This window comes from Trichosurus vulpecula, chromosome 3 (assembly GCF_011100635.1).
Source record: "Trichosurus vulpecula isolate mTriVul1 chromosome 3, mTriVul1.pri, whole genome shotgun sequence".
In the NCBI taxonomy this organism is placed as follows: Eukaryota; Metazoa; Chordata; class Mammalia; order Diprotodontia; family Phalangeridae; genus Trichosurus; species Trichosurus vulpecula.
The window spans coordinates 400,634,455-400,644,249 of NC_050575.1; positions in this window are offsets into that span (position 1 = coordinate 400,634,455).

Sequence of the window (9,795 nt, forward strand, 5' to 3'; positions counted from 1 at the left end):
GCCCCTGAATCTAAGAGGAGCCTTCCAAGGAGCCCAGGGAAGTCAGAGCGGGACAACCGGAATGCTTCAGGTCTAGACCACGGGAAAGGAAAATGTATATATGTAGTAAGTTAGTCAATACACATTTATTAAACTCCTACTGTGTGCCAGGTACTGTACTAAGTGCTGGGAATACAAAGAAAGGAAAAAAAACAGCCCCTGCTTTCAAGGAGTTCGCAGTCTGGTGGGGGAATCAACAACCATGGACAAATAAATTATAGATAGAATAAATTGGAAACAAATAATTGGAGGAAGGAGGATGGGAGGAAGGATGAGGCCTCTAGATGCTAGTGAGATTTGTTTAATTAGCTCTTGGTTTGCTGGGTCAATCAACAAGCATTTATTAAGTGCTTACTATGTACCAGGCCCTCATAGGTCTTGCTATCAGCTCAGGTGTTCCCTTCTGTCAGGGACCCAGAATCCCTCACTCCTCTCTCCCCTGACCCCTCAGAAAGGGACAAGAGTAGGAGTTCCTCCTTTGGCCCAGGTTTGTGGAAGTCCTGGGGGAAAAACAGGGAGGATTCAGCCAAATAACATTCGCAGCTTCCTGGATGCCTGGTCATGTCAGCATCTTACTGGAAATGTGGCCAGACCAAGAGGACTGTCCAAGCGTGGGAAGCTTCTGGTTTCCTTCAGAGCTAAGTGAGGATGAGGGCATAAGAGAGAAGGGAGCAGAATATGACCCAAGATGCAGTTTGGGGATGAAAAATTGAGACCCCTGACCACCCTCTCCTCCCCTAGAGGGAAAAGGAGGATTATGGGAAGCAGGGAACCCTTTCCTGTAGACCCTTTGCCCCCAAGTTAGAAATCAATCATCCTGAACTCTGGTCACCTTTTCTGATGTCTGCCCTCCCCAGATCAGCACAGTCAAACACTGGGAAATTTTCTGAAATCTCTCTGGTACCTCACCTGGAAAGAGGTGTTTATTGGGTTTTTGCATTATTAGGGCAGATTTTTTATACTTAATTAATTATTTTAGTTTAGTTTAGCTTACAACACTCAGTTCCACAAGTTTTTGAGTTCCAAATTTTCTGCCCCCTTCTCCTCTCCCTTCTCCCCCAAGAGGCATGTGATCTGATATAAGTTCTATATATACCTTCACATTTTCCCAATAATCAAGTTGTAAAGAAGAATCATAACCAATGAAATGAACCATGAGAAAGATGTAACAAAACCAAAAATCAAATAAAATCAAATTTTTTAAAAAAAGAGAGAGAGCAAATAATTTGCCTCAATCTGCATTCAGACTCCATAATTCTTTCTCTGGATGTGGATAGCTTTTTCCATCATAAGTCTTGGAGTTGTCTTGGAACCTTGCATTGGTGAGAAGAGCCAAGTCCATCAGTTAGTCATCACAGAAGCAGTGTGTCATACAGTGGTTGCATACAGTGTTCTCCTGGTTCTGCTCCCTTCACTCATCATCAGATCGTATATGTTTCTTCAGGTTCTTATGAAGTCCGTCTGCTCCTCATTTCTTATAGCACAGTAGTATTCCATTACATTCATATACCACAATTTGTTTAGCCATTCCCCAATTGATGGGGATCCCCTTGATTTCCAATTCTTTGCCACCACAAAAAGAGCTGCAATAAATATTTTTGTACATATGGGTCCTTTAACCCCTTATATGATATTTTGGGATACAGCCCTAGACATGGTATTGCTGGGTCAAAGGGTATGCACATTTTTATAGCCCTTTGGGCAAAGTTCCAAATTGCTCTCCAGAATGGCTGGATCAGTTCACAACTTCACCAACAATGCATTAGTGTTCTATTTTCCCACATCTTATCCAACATTTATCATTTTCCTGTTTTGTCGGGTTAGCCAATCTGATAGGAGAGATGTGGTACCTGAGAGTTGTTTTGATTTGCATTTCTCTAATCAACAGCAATTTAGAGCATTTTTTCATGTGACTATAGGTATCTTTAATTTCTTTCTCTGAAAACCGTAGGGCAGATTTTTCAACTGCACCATTTCCTCTTTCAGCTCTCCTCACTAAAGTGCCATAGCCATGAGACCCAGGAAAAGCTTACCAGCAGCAATAGCCAATACACAGCTGGGGATGAGAGGGACCAGATGAGATTCCTTAGTATTTACATGAAGATACTCCTCAAGTGGTAGGATGGGGGTAGACTACATAGTAAAGACAACTAGCAGGTGTGGTGACTAGAAAACTAGATGTGGAATCAGGAAAACCAAGTTCAAATCCTGTTCCAGACACTTATTAGCTATGTGACCTCAGTCAAATCATTTGATCTTTTCATGCCTCAGTTTCCACATCTGTAAAAAGGAGTTGTACGCAATGGCCTGTAAGTCCTTTCCAGCTCTCAGTTCATGACTCTGAGATTTTTCCATCTGATAGATAAGGAAACTGAGGCCCATGGCTGTGAAATACCTTGCCCAAGATAAGCCAGCGAGTTATCAGTAAAGTGTTGCAAACCTAGGTGAAGCACGCATAGCTCCTCTGTTGCTAAGATAAAAAACTATTTTTGGAATTGAGGGTTATTCTTGATGTTTTGGGGAAATATCAGCAACCAGTTTCCATTAGTCAGCGTCTGTGCTATTGAGGTTTTGGGGTTGTGGGCTTGTTCTAGGAGCAGATCTGGGACTTGGGGGCGGGGGCGGGACTAGGGTTAGTGAGAGAGCCTCAGCCGCAGCTTCCACATCTCTGAGGATACCCACAGATTAAATTCAACGAAGAGTAGGGTTCACAGCTAGAGCTCAAGTTCAAGTCGTCTTTCTCCAAGGATAGTTCTCTTTCCACTCTATTTCAACCACAACTCATTGGCTTTGCGTCTCTCCAGTGATCTTGCTAGATTCCTAGGAAAATGCTACAGAGATCACTAAAGAAGGCCAGTGAACACCTAGAAAAGGAAATAGTGATTACAAAGAGCCAACATTGCTTCATTAAGAAGAGATTAACCCTATTACCATATCAAGCCAACAGATAATGGACCCCATGGCATATTGTATGTTCTTTTTTTTTCTTTTTTTAGTTAATTTATTTATTTTTAGTTTTCAACATTCATTTCCATAAGTTTTAAATTTTCTCCCCTTCCCTCCTCTCCCCCCTCCACAAGACAGCATACAATCCGATATAGGCTCTTCTTATACATTCATATTAAACATATTTTCACTTTAGTCATGTTGTATAGAAGAATTAGGATGAATGAGAGGAACCATGAGAAAGGAAAAAAACAAAACGAAACAACAACAACAAAAAAGAAAATAGTCTGTTTCACTCTGCATTCAGACTCCATTGTTCTTCCTCTGGATATGGATGGCATTTTCCATCATGAGTCTTTTGGAACTGTTTTAGGACCTTGCATTGCTGAGAAGAGCTAAGTTTATCAAAGTCAGTCCTTGCACACTGTGGCTGTTACTGTGTACAATGTTCTCCTGGTTCTGCTCACTTCACTCAGCATCAGTTCATATAAGTCTTTCCAGGTTTTTCTGAAGTCTGCCTGTTTATCATTTCTTTTAGCACAATAGTATTCCATTACATTCATATACTACAACTTGTTTAGTCACTCCCCAATTGATGGACACCCCTCAATTCCCAATTCTTAGACACCACAAAAAGAGCTGCTATAAATATTTTTGTACATACGGGTTCCTTTCCCACTTGTGTGATCTCTTTGGGATACATCCCTAGAAGTAGTATTGGTATTGCTGGGTCAAAGGGTATGCACATTTTTATAGCCCTTTGGGCATAGTTCCAAATTGCTCTTCAGAATGGTTGGATCAGCTCACAATTCCACCAACAATGAATTAGTGTTCTATTTTCCCATACCTTCTCCAACATTTATCATTTTTCTGTTTTGTCATGTTAGCCAATCTGATAGGTATTATTTGGTACCTCAGAGTTGTTTTGATTTGCATCTCCCTAATCAATGCATATTGTATTTTCAATGCCTTCCAGTCAATTGCATGATTGAGAGAACTTACAGTCTACTATAGAAAAACCATCAGTGAAAACTTGTCTGTTCCTTTGTGTTTTCATCAAGAATGCCCTCAATGCTAGCACAGAGCATTTTCACATCTATTTTATATAGTTGAGAATATGGGCACATGGTTCAGTACTTGTGATATCTTTCCCCTGATCTCATTTTTTATTTTTGTAAAATTGATATCTGTGATTTTTTTCTCATTATTTTGGAATTATCCCCTTTTTGAGATAGCTTGAATATCAATTCCTGAGCACCTCTAAAATGGGGTCACCTCTAGCACACATATCTTCTGTCTACATTCAGTCAGGTCCAATCATTCTTCCAGACTTCATCTTACCAAATGTTGTTGCTATTTCTTTACATGATCCATTGGATATAGACCTGATAGAATGCAAATGTGGAAGTTGATCTTTTGTTGCCAGTGAAAACGGATCACTATACAAACACTATCAGAACTGTTCTCTTTCACAGTTGTTTGCTGTCCTCCATCTAGAAATGCTCTCAAACTAACTTAGCCTGCCAAAATCTCTGGCACTTTGTTTTTACCTCAATTGTTTTTTGCTATTTAGTTACATGCTGCTTAGTCACAACTTTCTGTCATCCTCAGCAGGTTTCTACAAATGAGTTTGCCTTTGAAACTGATGCTTCCCTGGGAAACAATTTTTACAGCCATTGTCTCTGATAAAGGTCTTATTTATAAAATGTACAGACAACTGAATTGAATTTATAAGAATACAAGTCATTCCCCAATTGATAAATGGTCAAAGGGCAAACAGGCAGTTTTCAGAGATAAAACTATCTATAGTCATATGAAAAAATGCTCTAAATCACTATTGAGTAGAGAAATGCAAATCAAAACAACTCTCAGGTACCACATCTCTCCTATCAGATTGGCTAACCCGACAAAACAAGGAAAATGATAAATGTTGGAGAAGATGTGGGAAAATAGAACACTAATGCATTGTTGGTGAAGTTGTGAACTGATCCAACCATTCTGGAGAGCAATTTGGAACTCTTTTCACAGGGCAATAAAAATGTGCATACCCTTTGATGCAGCAATACCACTTCTAGGGATGTATCCCAAAGAGATCACAAAAAAAGGGAAAAGGACCCACATGTACAAAAATATTTATAGCAGCTCTTCGGTGGTGGCCAAGATCTGGAAATCGAGGGGATGGCCATCAATTGGGGAATGGCTAAACAAGTCGTGGTATATGAATGTAATGGAATACTATTGTGCTATAAGAAATGGTGAACAGGCAGACTTTAGAAAAACCTGGAAAGACTTATATGAACTGATGCTGAGTGAGCAGAGCAGAACCAGGAGAACATTGTACACAGTAACAGCCACATAGTGTGATGACTGACATTGATAGACTTGGCTCTTCTCAGCAATGCAATGATCTAAGACAACTCCAAAAGACTCATGATGGAAAATGCTCTCCACATCCAGAGAAAGAACTTTGGAGTCCGAATATTTGCTCTGCTTTTCTCTTGTTGATTTGTTTTGTTTCTTCTTTCTTGTGGTTCCTCTCATTAGCTCAAATTCATCTGTATATCATGACTTATGAGAAAAAATATGTTTAATATGAATGTATAAGAAGAGCCTATATCAGATTGTATGCTGTCTTGGGGAGGGGGGAGGAGAAGGAGAGGGAGAAAATTTAAAGCTCAAAATCTTATGGAATGGGGCAGCTAGGTGGTGCAGCGAGTACAGTGCTGGCCTGGAGTCAGGAGAACCTGATTTCAAATCTGACCTCAGACACTTGACACACTTACTAGCTTGTGACATTGGGCAAGTTGCTTAACCCCAATTGCCCTGCATTCCCCCCTCCAAAAAAGGGGGGAAAATCTTATGGAAGTGAATGTTAAAAACTAAAAATAAGTAAATTAATTATATTTAGAAAGAAAATAAAGAAAGAAAGAAGGAAAGAAAGGAAGGAAGGAAGGGAGGAAGGAAGGAAGGAAGGAAGGAAGGAAGGAAGGAAGGAAGGAAGGAAGGAAGGAAGGAAGGAAGGAAGAAAAAAAAAGAAAGTGGTGTTTCCCTGGATGGCATGTTGCTCTGCTTGATAAGGAGATCAAATGCCAATTGACTCAAGCTCTTTTGACCTCTTCATTGTGGCAACTGTTTTGGTTAAACATGGCTAAGAAATAGTGATAGAATCAATGTTTTCACGTGTCTGACTCCCGGCTTCCAGAGTTGTCATCTTGTAGCAGGTTGGGTAGGAGCTGGGATACAGTATCATCTCATCTTTATCTTTCTTCAGATTGGGTATTGGCTTTAGCCTTCACTTAAACAACAGACCCACTGGTTTTATACACATGGGAGATTTAAAATAACTGCTCTGTCCATAACCAGTTATTTCTTATCTATTAAGACAGTTTGATTGGTGTGTATGTGTGTGAGTATGTTGTCAAGTGCTCATCATGCTGAATGACACCCAATTCTCTTTTCAAAGAAAGTCTTCCCGATAGGCAGGGATGAGACTTTGAGTGTCCTGCAAGTCTTGGGCCACTTTCTTTTCTTGATCCCAAACTTATTTTTCACTTTATGCTCACGTGCCAAATGAGTCACGATGGCGTGACTGAGTATCGGAATATTGTTCATTTAATTGGAGGGCCTCATCATAATAGAACGTCTCTATTTCTTCACCCTCTGTGCCTCATATCATTATCTTCATGGTGGTCTACTTGTTCACACGTTTAATGACCACTGAGAAGTAGCACACGGGATGTCCCATGGGATAATGTTTCCTGTTGCCTATGAATGTGTAGCAAAATAACTACTTTGTTTGCCTCAACAAGGAAAAACTGAGCCATCCTCCTATTTAACTATAATTTCTTGATCTCTGATATCATTTGTAGTAAGAATACCAAATGTGGATGTGGCTTATTTTCTCTAATAGATGCAAAATGTCCCAAAAAATCTTAGTGCAGTTGAGTGCTTCAGTAAGTTTGATTTTAAGCTTTAGCTTAGCATGTTAAAGTGACCTAAGATTTTGGGGACATCTTGTATATCAGTAAATTCTCTGCTTATTGGGAAGTTTTTTCATTTAGAGAACCAATAGTGAAATTCAAGAATTAATTCAATTCCGAATGATTGATTCTACTGCCTCCTTTCTCTTCCACCCTCACTTCCTTTATAATTGACCAATCACTCGGTTGTCTAATTTTTTGGAAGGTATTCAGCCGTCCCCAGAAGACAGTATGGAACGAGACAGAATTGAAATCTGCAGAAATGTCGTCCCACTCATTTGCATCAGCAAACATTCGACTTTTGTGTTGTGGTCTCTATTTGATGATTCATAAGAAAACTACTTACCAGCTGTGAGGTCCTGGGCAAGACATTTAAGCTCTCTTAACCTCACTTTCCTCAGCCATAGAATAGAAATGATAATAGCATTATTTCACAAGATGGTAGAGATGACCAGACGAGATATATATACAGCACTTTGCCAACTTTAGGATGTAATATAAATGCTTATGAACCTAAGTTTCTTCATCTGTATAATGGTGATACCTCACTCGATAGTTGTGAGGAAAATGCTTTGTAAACCTTAAAGTTTTGTTATTATTATCTCTTATTGTCTGAGAGCCATAATTATCACATTAGAAGTTGGAAGAGTTGCTTCCCCTGCCCACTGCTCACTGCTGTCTTCTTTGTGGCTGTTTCCAGAGGGTGAAGATTCCAGTTCACCCATAATTTGGATAGCATGAACTGAGCTGGGGGGAGGGGAAGGACTTTTTTTCCCACTCTCTCTTTTACCCCAGCTCTGAGAAATGGGCCTGTGGGTATTTGTTTCTTTTCTATGTCATTTGTCCTCTCTGTTTCAGATGCCAAACATGATTATCCATGGGACCTGGAAATCCCAGCCATGGCCACCTTGGAGCCAGATTTGTAGATGGGATGTTTCAGCCATCCATGCTGCCATGGAAGCCCTGAGAAGCCAGGATGTCTGGGACTTGAGCCTGGAGATTTGAACTTGAAACTGGGACTGTGCTCCACAGGAATCCAGAGCTAAGCTATGAACCTAATCCTCTGCCTCCTCAGAGACTGAGATGGAAAGGTAGCCCCAGCCAACGGTGATCTGAGCAGAAAGCAGGAGCGGCAGTGACACCTAGTGGTCATCCTTAGGAATAAGTAGTGCAAAGTTCAGTTCCATGCCTCCTTCCCACCCCATCTCCAATAAAGATGAATGATGGTAACTAACATTTGTATGTCTCTTCAAAGTTTTCTTAATTTTTATGCATATATGTATATACACACACACGCATATGTGTGTTTAGACATATGTGTATATGCGTGCACACGTACATACATGTATGTAATCTCAATTGATTTTGACCCTCTGTGAGGTAGGTGTCCTCAGTTTACAGATAAGGAAATTATGGAAGAGTGACTTTTTTATTTTTAGATAGGTAGATGGATAGATGGATGGATGGGTGGATGAAGGGAGATGGAGGGAGAGAGAGGAAGCATAAATAGATGGATTAGATAATTTATTAACTGCTTACTATATTTAAGACACTTGCTACAAAAACAAGAAAAAACATGCAGTTCCTACTCTCAAGAAGCTTACATTCTAATATGAGAAAACAAAACATAAAGGAGAGATGAGAAGGGGAGAGGGAAGAAGGGCGATGCCCTGCAGGGGCAAGACTGCCAGTGTGGAGAGGGGGCAGTGAATTGCTAGTTGATTTGTGAAATTATGAAATGGGGACAAAAATGCCTGGTTCTTTGGGCACTCAGCAAGAAAGACTGCCATGACAGTGGGAAGTAAGGTTTCAACCACACATTAATAAGGGACAGAGGGTGCAGGGGGGAACAGGTACAGAAAGTACAAGAGACAGGTAGCAGATGGGGTACAGAGGCAGATGTAGTGGGAACAGGGGATGAGGTGGTGGAGGAAGGCAGGGAGTGTGAGGAAGAGATTAAGGAGAAGGAGAGGCAGGGAGTATCACTCATGTAACCATGGATTAGAGTTGAGAACACTCGGCAGCATGGACCCAATAGATGTAGAAGGGAGAGGGGAAGGAGTTTGAAGTCTCATTTTTATTGTGTTTTGGTGGGGGCAACCAACACTTACCAAGACAGCTTGGGGTTAGTTCATTAACATGTCCAAATCACCTCAAAGATCACAGTAAAACTTTAAAGTTGACATATCCGTGTCCTCCCAAAGTTAGCAACACCATTTGGTCTTCTGCTGGTCTTTATTGTAGATATCTAAAACTTATCCAAGATTTACATATCATAGGACCAAATGGCCCTGACAGCAGTGACTAGTTGGTTCCCTTCCCTCCCCCCCAACTTAGCACATACCACTGGGATGTGACTTACAGTTAATATATGATAACAGTTTGCAAATTATGCTCCTTTGATCTTTGGGACAGTTTGTGTATGACTTCTAAGGTTTCTCTTTGCAATCTTACTTCCTGCTACTGCCCCTTTATGCTAGTTAGCTATTATTTTACTATACTGAGTAGAAGGTGGGGGTGGGGTTCGTCAAGGGGACCAGAACAAGATATATTTTTTAAAACAAACAGCTCAGAGGCTGAGCCAGGAATGAGAGCAGTGTGGTTGGGCTTCCTCATGATATGGAAGTTCCAGGAGGGCAACTTACCAATCGTTGATTTTGCCTCAGGTTAGAGTTGTTCCTGAGGGGCCAGCAAGTAAAGTAAATTGGAAATTAAGTTATTTGCCCAGGGTTCAGAAAGATATTAAGTGTGTGAGGAGTCTTCCTGGTTCCAGAACCAATACTCTATCCACAGGACCACCTAGGTGCATCTCTACCGGTACACACCTCAC